A 15466-nucleotide genomic window follows, 5' to 3' on the forward strand; every position below is an offset into this window, starting at 1 on the left:
TAATATTTTATTTTAACTGTTTTTCCCCAAATTATTATGTGCCACAAAGCAGCCAAAGAGGAATTCGGTGATACAGATCATATTTAATTTATCCTCCCACGAGCTCACCAAATGAGTCACTTGGTGATCAGTGGCCATATAAGTCAGAGTCAGGTGTGTGCTGCTGAAATAAAGGCAACAGAATAGGACCCAATTAAAGTCAAAAGGTAGATGAGTCATCAGAGTATAATGGCATTAACTGGCCCAAAGCACAAACATCATGTGCATTCTAAATCCGTTTTCTTTTGTTTTTGCTTTTTAAAAATTATTAAATGGCAATGTGCCACAGCCAATGCATTTGAAAGGACAGAAGGGTCTACTTTTCCACAGTGGTGATGTTCCACCCACCAAGATCCACAGAGGATGAAGGGTTGTGTAGCATCTTGATTTTCATTGTCTAATGGATGCCAAAGTTGGTACAGAGGGAAATGCAATAGGAAAGGGTGAGCAGAGACAGCCCATCAGCAGCCTAACAACATGACAGATGACAGACCCAGAGGCAAATCCAGGGCTGCCAGCCCATCAGCCTGTGGAGTCTGCCAAAGAGCCAGATGCAGCGACTGAATGGAGAGCATCCTGAGTTTAGCATCTGGGTCTGGCTGTGGCCAAGCACACTTCATGTACTGGAAACCAGAGCGTCCGTGGCGACACCCATTGCTGATAGAGGTCTAAAAGGAAAAAAAAGGAACAATGTGGGAGGGAAGGCTCTTTATTATTTACTGACTTAGACTAAAGTATTCTGAAGCAAAAATCCTATCACTAAAAGGGTTCTCTTCTAAAAGCCAGGAGGGCTTCCCACCCATAAAAACATTTGCATTTTACTAATAATGTGTCCTTCATTTTTGATTGGAGGCAGGGGTGGGGAACTCAGCTGCAGTAAATGAGATGAACCAACCTTGATGCTGATCTTTATCAGTAATTCAGATGTATAGGAAGACAAATCAGAGGAGTGCTCAGGGCAGTGATGCAAGCCAGGACCAAGGGGTGCAAGCCAGGACTGAAAACAAGACTCAAGGTTTGGGCTGATTTTCTTCTGCAATGGTAAATCTATGCTGCAGCAATCACACTGAAGGGACTGGTGCATGTGAAATACCCAGCATGCCTTTCAGAAAAAAAGGTGACATAAAAATTGTTTGTCAATAATACAATGTTTGGATTTATATATACACATGCATATACACACATGTATATGTATGTATACATACATATATAAAATGGGAATAATTATATGTAATCTATGAAATACGTGCAATTACACAATGTTTGGATTTTGTATGTATATGTATATATACACATGCATTTATAAAATGGATACAATTACATATATGTAATACATTAGATTTTATATATGTGTATGTATGTATATACACATACGTATATAAATGGACACAGTTATATATAATATGTGTAATACATGCAGTTACATGTACTATATACTATATATAATTATACCCATAAGACACTTAATGACTCAGTCTATACAATGTTCTTTCAGTAATGGAAACCATTCCTTCATTCTGGCATCCTACTTTAAATGTAGCATTTACTATCTTTGTAAGCTTGCAGGTGGGACTGATGTTAGGAATTCCTCCATTCATGCCCTGATATTCACTACAATGGAAAGTTGGATTGACTGGTATGGGTTAGGAAAAGATTAATAAAGGGTCAGTTTTAGCAGCAGACCTAAGCATTTTCATATTATGGGTGGAAGCATCAAACATGGAATTAACAGCAAGGGGAAGTAAAGTTTGAGGAATATGAAGATGACAGTATTTGACCTGGGAAGGAAACAAGTTGACAAACTGGGAAGCAATATCAACAGGGGCCAAGGATGCTCGTTGTTCACAACAGGGGTTAATATCTGTGCAAGGAATGTCATGTCACAGAGCAGATCAAAGATTCAAGGAGCTGAGATGAGGTCAGCTATCATTCAGTCAATAAACATTTATAAGCACCCACCATTTGCCAGGCAGTATTCTGGGTGATACAAAGACAAAAATGAGAAGATCCCTGTCCTCAAGCAACTTACATTCAAAAAATTAAAAAATGCTGAAAAACATATTCATTAGCTAAATGAATAAATAGTTTGCCAAGCTCCAGGAACAAGTTGCTTAGCATTTTAATTATGATAACAGGTTGTTTCTTTAAAGGTGAAATTGATGGGGACCATATGAAATTAGTTATGTGAAACACAAATAAGTTCAAGAGACAGGTTGTTACAGGTAGAATGAACAATGTTTATGCTTTGCTTTTTGCATATAAAATAATGCCCAGGGATTGTCCCTCAGAACCCTTTATGAGAATAGATCCTAAAAATTAATTCCAATCTCTGTAATAAAATTCATGTAGTCTCCTTGTGTGTAAGATGAGATAGTGTAAGGGTTATGGGATTTAAAGATCTTCCATGCCCCATGGACGTGCTGACATAGCAGAGCAAGAGAAAGCGGAAAGCGAGAGAAAGTGAAAGCCGAGCTAACGGTCCTGTGGTGGCTGGTGGCTGTTGGTGGCGGTTGCGGTTGCGGCAGCAGCAGAGGCAGCGGCAGCGCGAAGCCCTTTTTTTGAGTTAGGACTGCTAAGGACTTTCTGCTAAGGACTCCTGCTGAGGACTGCCAGGGGCCGGAGCTGCTGGGAGCACGCTGGGTGGTTGCTGTGAGTGGGGAGAGGAGGACCTTTGCCTGAGGTAGCCTGTTCTGTTTTAAAGGCTTGAAAATGTGGGTGCTTTCTACTTTATCTACCTGTGCCAATATCATAACTACTCTGATGGCTTTCACTTTCTGGTTTTGGGACTCAGTCTTTTGGTATCTTAATAAATTTTCTAGTTTATTTCCCCATATGGCAAACATGATGTATTTTGTGATGGATAATTATATCAGCATATTTGTAATCTCTATAGGCATTGTGAATATGGCATTGCTGATACATTTGGCGACGAGGATGGGATCACAAAATGTCAGGCCTCTATTTGGAAGCAGTGGGGCTTTAGAGGGAGAAATGGCTATTCCAGGTTGGGAGGATTTGCCTTATTCCTCTCTAGCCAGAGAATGGGCTAAAAGCACAGGGCCCTGTGAAAACTGGGAACCAAGGCTAAAAGAGGGAGAACCTGGAGATTTGGAAAGATGTTTGAAAGCAATACCCATAGAACCAGGCAAAGAACTGGCAGGAGTGTGCAGGAGAGGCTGGGTGCTGCTAACAAGTTATCGCCTTATGTGTAAAAGTAGGGATAAGCTGCTGAAGGAAAGAGCTAGGATGGCTAGGGAGTCAGCTGGTTTGCCTGAGGATTCTTCTGTGTCGCAGCACTCAGAAGAGCAAACTGGAGGGACTCACGTGGTCCAGGAGCAAGCTACTGTTCATGTAGCTAAAAGGAAGCAAAAAACTAGCAGAAGGAATGTGCATGCAGCTTTTGTACAGGCTGGGCAGAGGTGCCCTGACAGCTTCCAGGAGAATGTGTGTGAGGAGAATGGAACAAGGTTAGATGAGGAGTCTTCTAATGTAGAAGCTCTCCCCATACGAAGAAGAAGACAGGAGAACCACCGAGGCAAAACAGAGTCCAGGGAGATAATTGAGGATTTCACTCAACAGGAGATCACTGATATATTGAGTAGATTTACCCAAAGAATGGGGGAGTCTTTAGTGTCTTGGATAGTAAGAATCACTGATGAAGGCGTCGGAGGAATAACACTGGACAATGAGGACTGTTTAAAATTCATAAGTATCAGTCAGAATCCTTTTGTACACCAGGCTTTTAGGGATCACCATATGCAAGGAGGAAATAACAAAACGAATCTTCTAGCTTTAGCTGCAGAAGGATGCAAAAAGCAATATCCGACTGAATCTATGTGGCCTAGGGGAGACAGACCCTGGTACTCACTTAGAGACTGTATGAGAAAACTAAAGGAGGAGGTAATGAAAACTGCTATTCTGATTGGAGATGCAAATGCATATTATGATACCCCCTAGGAGTTCCTCATAGAAATATCATAGTGAAGACGGCTCCTCCTGCATATAAGCACCTAATTCTGACTCTTTTAATTGGAGAAATAGGGCACCCTCTTTCAGAGGTGCTGGATAAGATTTCACAATTAAGCGATTTAGGGGAATGGGAAAAAGACAAATTGCCTGGAGAGAGAAGAGTAAACAGCCAGAGGATTCAGAGACAAAATAGACCCACAAGAAGGGAACTGTTTACTGCTCTATTAAGAGCTGGGGTGGACTTTAGAAGAATAGATGGTATTCCAACTGAAGAGCTGCATAAGCTGTACCAAGAAAAGGTACTTAGCATTAGAATGAACAGGGAAGCAGGAACCACCCCTGCAGGTATTTCTGAATCTGAAACTTTGTATCCAAGTTTGCCCCACCTTCAGGGGGTATAGGAGATAGGCCAAGCCCCAGCCCAGATAAAAGAAATATGCAGAAGAGATTGCAGACCACATATTGGTTTAACAATATATTGGAAGAATGGATCAACTACTGTGACTAGGGCACTGATTGATACTGGGGCTGAGGCCACACTTATCTATGGAAACCCTGATAAGTTTAAACATGGAACTCCTATTACCATCACAGGTCTAGGAGGCACTGAAATATCAGCCAGACAGGTTAAAATAACAATGAAAATTGGGCAGTTACCTAAGAAGGAATATGCTGTGATTGTTGTACCCATTCCTGAATACATCATTGGAATAGATGTATTGAGAGGCATGACTTTGAATTTACCTGAAGGAAGATACCAATTTGCTGTGAGGAAGATAGGAATTAATACAGTTTTAGTAGGAAAACTAAAAATGGACCCAATCACTTTACCTGAACCTTCTGAAGTAATTACTTTAAAACAGTATCGTGTGCCAGGTGGGCAAGATGAAATTGCCACTACTATAAAGGAATATGTTGAAGCAGGAGTGTTAGTCCCTACAACCACAAGATGGAATAATCCTGTCTGGCCAGTAAGAAAATCAGATGGGACGTGGAGAATGACTGTGGATTATAGACAGTTGAATAAGGTGACTTCTTCTTTGTATGCTGCTGTTCCAGATACCATCACCTTAATAGAAAGGATCCAGAAATATGATGGGACTTGGTATGCAGTTATTGACTTGGCAAATGCCTTCTTCACCATCCCAATAGACTCTAAACAATGGGACCACTTCGCTTTCACTTGGCAGGGTAGACAATATACTTTCACTCGCTTGCCACAAGGATACATACATAGCCCCACTATTTGTCACAGGATTGTGGTTGAACAGTTGGATGAATTAAAGCTACCTGGTGTACAGCTTACCCACTACATTGATGATATCATGATACAGGGAAAAGATGCAAAAGTAGTGGAAAGGAGTTTGACCCTTCTAATTGAGCATATGAAAAGTAAAGGGTGGGAAATTAACCCTGCAAAGGTTCAAGGACCAGCTCAGAATGTGAAGTTTTTGGGTATACAATGGAACAAGGGGCTAAGGGAGATTCTTCCTCAAGCCCGACAAAAGATTCAGGATTTTCCTACCCCTACCAATAAGAAGGAGGCCCAAAAGTTCATAGGATTGTTTGGATACTGGAGGCACCACATTCCACATTTGGGACAGATTTTAAAACCTTTATATAGAGTCACACGGAAGAAATATGAATTCGATTGGGGACTTGAGCAGGGTAAAGCTTTTGAAGAAGCCAAGGCTGCCATACAATTGGCCCTAGATTTGTGGCCCATGCAAAATGGTCCAGTGGAATTGCAAGTGACTGTACAAGATGATTATGCAAACTGGAGCTTATGGCAAAAACAACAAAGCCAAAATGTACCTTTGGGATTTTGGTGTAGGAAACTCCCTTCATCTGGAGTCCAGTACACACCTTTTGAAAAGCAGTTGTTAGCTGCATATTGGGCTTTGGTGGAGACTGAACAACTGACTGTGGGCCATGAAGTGATATTAAGACCTGGAATCCCAATTATGACCTGGGTAATGAGTACCCCAGCTTCTCACAGAATTGGACATGCCCAAGAGGCTAGTATAATCAAATGGAAGTGGTATATTCAAAATAAAGAGCGAAAACAGGCAAAAGCGGAGTCTCTGCTCTGCATGAATCTATAGCAAACATAGAAATTGAGAGGAATGACACACCCCCTGAGCCAAAGCAACAGTTGGTACAGTCCACTGTAAAATGGAATGAGGGATATGATGTATTAACTGAGGAACAAAAGAGACATGCATGGTTTACTGATGGGACAGCAAAATATTTGGGGCAAAAAAGACATTGGAAAGCAGTGGCCTATAACCCATGTACTAGAAGGACTTTGGAAAGTACTGGGATAGGTGCAAGTAGCCAATATGCTGAACTTATGGCAGTATATCAAGCCATCAAAATAAAACAAGGAGGACAGTGTCATATATTCACTGATTCATGGGCGGTAGCTAATGGGTTAGCTACATGCATGCCCATGTGGAAAAATGAAAATTGGGAAATTCATGGTAAACAAGTCTGGGGCAAAGAATTATGGGAAGATATCTGGAACATGTCTTTGGTCACTGACTTGTCAGTTTTTCATGTAGATGCTCACGTGGCCCCCACCACACCAGAACGTGAGTACAATGCTCATGCTGATCGACTGGCAAAGATTGCTACTGAACATATTGTCCCTACTTTGACAACAACTGATGATCCGGTATTAGCAAAATGGGTCCACCAAACAGCAGGCCATTTGGGGGTCCAGGCCACACACCAGTGGGCACAAGATCGAGGTATTAGTATCTCTCATTCACTGTTAAAACAGATAGCAGAAGAATGTCATATATGTCAATTGGAAAAGGAGCGAACTGTTCCTCGGGTAGTAACTGGAGAGATAGCAAGAGGAAAAGTCCCAGCCCAAATCTGGCAAATAGATTATATTGGTCCACTACCACTGGATAAAGGATGCAGATTTATATGTACTTGTGTTGATACCTATTCAGGTGTACTAGTAGCTTGTCCTTATAAGAATGCAACCCAGAAAAACACTTGTAAAACCCTAGATCTCATAAGTCTATATCATGGAACCCCAATGCAGATTCAAAGTGACAATGGGTCACATTTCAAAGGCAATGAAATGAAGAAGTATTGTATACTAAACAATATAGAATGGATATATCATATTCCATATTATCCAGAAGCATCTGGGTTAATTGAAAGAATGAATGGATTACTGAAAGAACAGTTGAGGAAGTTAAGTTCCAATAATTCATATCAACATTGGAAGGATAATTTGTTCATGGCTTTGCATAATTTGAATAATAGACCATTGGGACGAAGTACACCTCTAGCCAGAATGATGACCCCCAATCTGCAAATTAGAAAACAACAAACACACAAGATCCCAAATATTGAGTATTGGACCTTGAGGCCAGATGTCCCAGCACCGTACCCAGGACCACCTGGTTCGGTGGGGTATGATTTACATTGTTTAGAGGACTTTTGGTTGGACAGGAAAGAAGTAAGAAAAATTTCCACTGGGATATGCATAAGAATCCCTAAAAATCACTTTGGACAGCTTTTACCCAAATCAGGATTAGCAGCTCAAGGAATACATGTATTGGCTGGAGTAATAGATTCTAATTATCAAGGAGAAATTGTTGTAACATTCCAGAATTTAGGTGAAGGGCCCATACAGATTCACAAGAATGATAGGATAGTTCAAGTGATTATCGTTCCTTGTAAAACAATGCCACTTGTAAAAACTGACCCTCCTTCCAAAATAACTGTCACAGGAACTGAAGGATTTGGTTCTACTGATAGAAAAAAATCAGGAGCTAAAGTATGGGTAAAACGGAAGCCAGATGATGTTCCAAAGGCTGCAGAGATTATAGCATATGGGAAGGATAACACTGTAACTATTGTTTATTCTGGAGAAGATGATTACAAAATTGTACCCTTAACTCATTTATTCTACCGTGAGTGAGGCTACAATAGTCTGGTTATTGTCTCTTTGCTTCTTCTTGATTTTTTGTTTGTTCACCTTGTTTGTTAGATTTGTTTCCACGGGCTTGGTACCCTCCATCTGTAGATGCCTGATAGCTTAAGCTGGATGTCACCCCCTGTCTGCAACTGTGATGTGTCACCCTTGGACCTGGCATCAAGCATATTAAGAACTGACCTCTCAAATGGGACCCCTTAGGACAGGGACAGCTCTACATCCGATTTCAGCAGCAAGTAGCCATAGAAGAAGAGATATTCACCCCTTACCACAAGATTTTGGGGCCCCATTTGTTTGGGGTGGGGGGAATGATGGGGAGCTTGTGCTCAAGCCCCACCCTAAAATATGGTTTTTTGTGTTTATTGTGTGCTATTCTTGTTATATTGTTGTGAAATTTTGTTGACACCAGTTATTCCTACTGTATTTTTGCCAAGTAAGGGACATGAAAGATCTTGGGGCCGAATGTAAGGGTTATGGGATTTAAAGATCTTCCATGCCCCATGGACGTGCTGACATAGCAGAGCAAGAGAAAGCGGAAAGTGAGAGAAAGTGAAAGCCGAGCTGACGGTCCTGCAGTGGCTGGTGGCGGTTGGCGGCGGTTGTGGTTGTGGTTGCGGTTGCGGCAGCAGCAGAGGCAGTGGCAGCGCGAAGCCCTTTTTTTGAGTTAGGACTGCTAAGGACTTTCTGCTAAGGACTCCTGCTGAGGACTGCCAGGGGCCGGAGCTGCTGGGAGCACGCTGGGTGGTTGCTGTGAGTGGGGAGAGGAGGACCTTTGCCTGAGGTAGCCTGTTCTGTTTTAAAGGCTTGAAAATGTGGGTGCTTTCTACTTTATCTACCTGTGCTAATATCATAACTACTTTGATGGCTTTCACTTTCTGGTTTTGGGACTCAGTCTTTTGGTATCTTAATAAATTTTCTAGTTTATTTCCCCATATGGCAAACATGATGTATTTTGTGATGGATAATTATATCAGCATATTTGTAATCTCTATAGGCATTGTGAATATGGCATTGCTGATACAGATAGTCATTCTTTCTAACCAGCCAGCATAGTGGAACGTTGTAGCAGCAAGTACCCCAAGCGTCCTCAGGGTTGCTGCCAACACAGGTTCTTGGATCTGCTTTGATAAAGGAAAGCAACTCAAAATGGGTTAACAAGCTTACTTTAATCAGTCAAACATATGTATCATTTACCTCATTCAGGGGAAAAAGGTCAGCACCCTGAACTTCAGAATATACAGACAGAATTATCAAGACAGAAACAGATCAAGTAGACAGCTTTCCAAACTGTCCAACCATTACATCCATACCAAATCAACATCTGGATTTCAACATCTGGGTTTTTCAAAGCCGGGGGGCTCTGGACAACGGCTTCCCAGAATCCATATCAAATCACAGAACACTTCTCAAAGTGAGCCCCCAAAATAAAGCTACACATCAGGGCTTATATAGCCTTCTCCTGGCTCAGAGAATGTAACAACCTTCTGGACCCATTGGCCAATCAAGAAGTATCTACTGAAAAACAAGCCTCCCACCCCAGGCTCCAGGTGCACTTTAGCCTAGGGGCAGGGAAGATCTTTACATTTGCATTTCCATTACAGACGTTAGCCAATTCCACTGTAGCCAAGACTGTGTCCTCCTCCTAGAGATCAAACACATGTTTGGTGAGTGCTACGCACGCACCATCCTTTTCTACCTGCATGTGGCACCTACATCCCTTTCTTACCACCCAGGCCACATCAGAAGCCCAAACTAAGAGTTGAGGAGCTGGGATGAGTGGGATGTAGCCTTTGGATTAGAATGGAATTCTCTTTATAGTAGGCATGACATACTATATCTTACCCTTTCTGAGCTACCCCATTCGTTTTTTTATTCAATCAATTAACAAGCATTTATTTATTAAGTTCCAGGAACAGTGCTAGGCACTTACAACAGTCACTCACCTAAAGAGGCTTATATTGAACAACCACTTATTAAGTATATGTAAGAAAAATATTGTTGTTGCCATTGTTGTTGTTCTGTAGACTCTTTGTGACACCATTTGGGTTTTTTTTTTTTTGGCAAAGACACTGAAATAATTTGCCATTTCCTTCTCCAGCTTATTTTACAGATGAGGAAATTGAGGCAGTGTTAAGTGACTTGACCAGGGTCACACAGCTAGTAAGCATCTCAGACCAGATTTGAACTCTGATCTTCCTGATTCCGGACTTGTCACTCTATGCACTGTACCACCTAGCTGCTCATGTAAGAAGAGTAGGAGGCTATCTTTTTGCTTTCCTTTCTGTCCTGTAAGGGGCAGTTACTCTAGTAATGGACTTCCTCATCCTAATCTATATCTTGCCACTGAACTCAGATGGCTCTGGAGGAGGGGGTCAAGCTGGTGATTTTGCATAGCTCTCCCTTACTTAGATCCAATTCATTTGCAAGTCATGGCATCATCTTCCTGATGTCATGGAACTCTTAGAGAATGAAAGACAAAACAACAAGAATAGTTTTCCTGTCAGCCAGATCGGTGAATCTTACTTCTTTGGGAACAGATAGGGGAAGGCAGGCAGGCAGGCAAGAAGCAAGCCTCATGCCCTCCTGGGTAGCTGCTCCAGTGATGGGTTTCTTTCTCCATTCATTTCCGTCTCTCCACCCCCACCAATTTCCCTCAGCAATGCTGATATTAGAGCTTGCAATCTAGGGCATTTGTCCCTTCCCCCAAGCTGTCTCCCTGTTTAAATGCAAATGTTATACCCTCCAAATGTACCATTTTTGACCACAAAGTGTTAAAAATAAGGCTTTTTACCTTTTCTGTTACTGTAATACAAATGGTAATTTGGTGCATACTGTTTTTGGACAAATGGTTTACTATATGCTCTTATCTACTTCAGTTGGTCCATGCAGGGGGTGTAGCCAATTTTAAGATTTATGGGGTCAATGAATGAAATCTTCATTTCTAAGCCCTTCATTATTCCCATTACATGCTGAAATAATTGGTGAGTAACATTTGGGAGGGATTAAGTCACCTTTAAGCTTCTGACTCTTTGTGTCTTCAATTCTCCTTGGGCTCTTAGGTATGTCTTTTCAGTTGTTGATAAAGGGTTCTTTCTTCTAGTGCAGTTGTGAAAATTAGATGGAGCCACAGGTTCAGGATCTGAAAAAGAATCCAAGCAGGCCTGAAAAAAAGTGACTCTATGGTCAAGATTTTAGTGAGAACTGAAGCTACATCATCAGGTGTTGTCTGCCAAGATGTCGATGAGTACAGACAAGACTATTGATTAATGGAAGATGGGTAAAAAACATAATTAGAGTTGAAAAGTTGTTATTTTGTCTTCTCCTTCCTTTTTTATTCACCTCTCAACTGCTTGCAATATGACTTCCAATCCCACCACTCAACCGAGATAGCTCTCTCCAGGGTTACCGATGATATCTTAATTGCCGAATCCAGTGACCTTTTCCTTAACCCTCTGTGCAGCATTTGACACTTTTAAATACTCCCATCTTCTCTCTATGCTGTCTTTTGTTTTCTTTTTTCTTTTTCTATTTTCTGTTGCTCACCCCTGGCTCTCCTCCTATCTGTCAGACTGTTCCTTTTCAGTATTCTTTCCTATACCATCATCCAAGACCTGTGCCCCTCGTGTGGTTGGATCCCAATTTGGATCAGTGACCTTTTTTTTCTTTACACCCTTCTTTTAGTAAGCTCTCAAGGGTTTATCCAGATAACCCAGAAACTAGTAGCATAGCTGGTCCTCATTTCTATCTTGAACTTAGTCCCACCTCACTAACTAGCTGTTCCATAGTTATCTCAGCCACAACATATTCAAAGGAAAACTCATTACCTTTCTCTTATAACCTTTCCCCCTTCTTAAGTTTCTCAGGTCCATCAAGAACACCCCCATCCTTCTAGTCATACAAATTTGCAGCCCCGTAGGCAAACTTTTACCTCTCCTTCCTCTCCCTCCCAAATCCAATCAGCTGCTGGGTTCTATCAATTCTCTGTGTGAGGGATAATTTGCAATGAAGTTTCCCCATTCTGAAAAATCAAATCTAGAGTGGCTTCAGCATCCACTAGGCCTAAGTTTAGAAGTCACCTGATCTTACAGGAATCTGGGACTTAGAGCAATGGAGACAGTGCCACCTCAGCACAAGATAGGCCAAATAAGGACAAAACTGCTTTCCTGGCCTTGCATCGGACACCTACATGTTTCCCTGTCCTTTGTCTCCGAGATCGATTCCCGTACTTAGGTTGTGGGCCAACCTCCCTACCAATGAGAGTGAAGGCCACTTGGGGGGTTAGGTTTCTGCATTAGAAGGATATATAACCATGGGCTTGCTTCTACCTGTTGCTCTCTCCCTGGCAGACGCCATTTGAGTGACAGGGCGGGAGTCCTTTCTCATGAGGAAGAATAAAGACCTTTTCTGATCACAGACTCAGACTCTGAACTCTTTCATTCCACACATCTGTGTCCCCTTATCTCCCCTCACACAGCTACCACCCTTCCTAAGGCCTTCATTAACTCTATCATGGACTATTCTAATAGCTTATCAGATGAGATTATATTTGTAAAGCACTCAGGGCAGTACCTGACACATGGGAAGGCACTTAATCATAAAAGCTTCTCTTCATTTCTTCCTGTCTCCTCCCTTCTAATTGGTTTTAGTGCTTCTGGTCTCTCCCCTCTCCAATCCATACTCCATATGGCTGCCAAGTTGATGGTCCTACAGCACAACTGGTACACAACCAGACCACACACCACAACCAGAGCACAACTGACAACTGAAGACGTTTCTGTGGCTCCCTGTTATCCCAGGGATAAAATATAAGCCCTTCATAATCTGACTTGAGTCTACTTTTCCAGACTTGTTTCACTATAATATTTGTGGTAGGATTTGTTGGATGGTCCATAGACCAACCATAGTGAACCACTGATTAAATCCATTTCCCTGCCTTTGTATTAGGCAAAGATATTATATTATCATTGAACATTTGTGTTAGCAAATAAAAAAAAATATGGATGTAACATATGGTGCTCTCTCAGACATAGCCCTAGAGGTAGGGAAATGCTTCAGACCTCAGATGTGCAGCTTAAGGCTGAATCTGAATTATGGTTTTATCATCTATTTGCTCTTCTGGTGGTGGGCTGACTTCCATGCCAGTGAAACATTGGGGCTGGAGCCTCAGGGGAACCCCAGATACACTACAGTTGCCCATTCTTCCTCTGCTCCTTTACTTTTCTTCCAGGTCAGTACCCTGGTAGAAACAACTAACATCATGTAGAAGAAAGAGCTCTAGACACCCAAACATTTACAGCTGTCCTTTTACTCCCATGCCAAAGGTTTCTTTGGGTCATCCTCTGTCTTATTACTAAACGTGAATATGATCCAAAGCAATAAGGTTTTGTTGCCCAGCCTGCATACATTGGCACTGGTAATACCACCCATTTTTCTCCTTGGGCATCTTGGCTTAATTTCTTTTCCACTATAAGGATGTTGGAAATGATAACACAATCCTTTGTGAATCAACCTTTCCTGCTCCCTTCCTTCTCCATATCTTTGAGGTTATCCCAGTTCAGTGCAAATAATACTCCCCTTTCCTAAGGTTCATTTTCTCCAACCCCAACTCTCATCCTGAAAAGAGCAATTAGTTCCTCTGCTAAAACATCCTAAGAAGGGCAGGGGTATGGCTATCTCTGCTCACTCCCAAGTATAGTCCTTTGGGGTCATCCTCTTCCGTTATATTGAATAATGTCTCCCTTGATCATATACAACTAACTTTCCTGTACTTCATATTGTTCTTATGAATATGTAGGTTGTTCTCACTGTTGCTGAAATTACATGGAAATTACACAGCAGTCTATGGTATGAGCTATACAAGACAGGTTGTATCAGCAGTTTCTAATAATATTGCCCACCACCCATCTCCCTATTTGTGTAGCCTATGTCTATATTCTGATGTTCATTGAGTGGCCCAGGCTACCATTTATAGGTGTTATTCCTAAGCAAAGCAATAAGGTGTTGATTTTCTGATGCATCAACTAGGCAGACATAAGGGGAAAAACTGTAAGCTACTAGAAAAGAAGAGTTCCAAGAGTGAGATATCTTTCAATGTTTTTAGAAAATTCTTCTGTTAGAGAGAACTAGGTTCAGTCTTGCTCTAAGTGAATGATACAACAGCATGAAAAGTCCTTAATCTCTTGATTCTAAATTGGTCTTTTGGTGGAAGGCTGTGGTAAATAATATCTGAGCTCCTAATTTCTTTTGGATCTCATTCCAGAATGCGACTATAAACTGTAGGCCCTGAGCTGAGACAATCTGTACCTAGAGACTGTATAGGCAAATGATCCCCTTTAGAAAATACCAGGCTGTCTGTAGAGCAGATGGTAACTTGGGATATGGAATCCAGGGACACATCCCAGAACCATTACAAGCATGGCAAAGTTCCTTAGAGATAGCAGTAAATCTAACCTTACCCAATGCCATGGTAGTTGAGGTACTTGCCAATGGCTATGGGAGCCCCAACAGTTTCTGCCAAGACTTTTTAGTCAATGAGTTTAGTCACTGCCTCATCTACCAATGGTGCTGGTTGATTAAATTCTTCATCCTTACCTTTTTTGAGTGTCCAGCTAACAGAGCACTTCCTGCTATTGAGTCATTTCAGTCGTGTCCAATTCTTTGTCCATTTGAGGTTTTTTTGGGAAGGATACCAGAGTGATTTGCCATTTCCTTCTCCAGCTCATTTAACACATGAGCAACTGAGGCCAACAGGGTTAAATGACTTGCCCAGGGTCACACAGCTAGTTTCTGAGATTAGATTTGAATTCATGAGGATGAGTCTTTGATTCCAAGCCCAGTTCTCTAACTACTATACCACCTAGTTGCCCTAATAGAGTGCATTAATAGGTTAAAAGGGTTTCTTCCTACTCCTTATCCATTCACTCAAATAACATTTCTTAGGTTCTTATTGTTTTTAGAACACTGTGATAGGTGCTAGCAGAGTTGATGGTTTAAATAAGACAAAGTCTTTGCCTTCATGGAATTTCTAGTCTAGAAGATGTTACACAAACTTGTTCTGGAAGAAATGTAGATTAGGTCATCACACTTCCTCAATAACTCCACCCAGACATTCCCAGGGCAAATACCACAAAATACACCCTAAAATTAACTTATAAAGATAAATTGATTGGAGGACTTGAAACTTCAACAGCTAGGCTTACCATTTAAATGATGTCAAAGAAGTTGGGTTAGTACTTTCCGAGTCTCTGCTGAATGTTCCTGTACAGTGTGTCTGCTAACATGTTCACTCCAGATTTGTTGGTCATTCTGGAAAACACATGTATACATGCATACTTGTTCCTGGGGTCAACTGGGTTTGGATATCATACTCAATCCTTATCTCAGAGCCTGGCACATAATAGGCATTTAATAAATGTTCATTGATTAGTAATCAAGTTTCTATGTGCCTCCAAGTAAGGCCTCCACATTTTCTATATGCTCAAGAAGTTCAAAAGCTGT

This window comes from Petaurus breviceps, unplaced genomic scaffold (genome assembly GCF_028583685.1).
Source record: "Petaurus breviceps papuanus isolate PSGF00001 unplaced genomic scaffold, PetGlider_PUasm1.0 90730, whole genome shotgun sequence".
Classification (NCBI taxonomy): domain Eukaryota; kingdom Metazoa; phylum Chordata; class Mammalia; order Diprotodontia; family Petauridae; genus Petaurus; species Petaurus breviceps.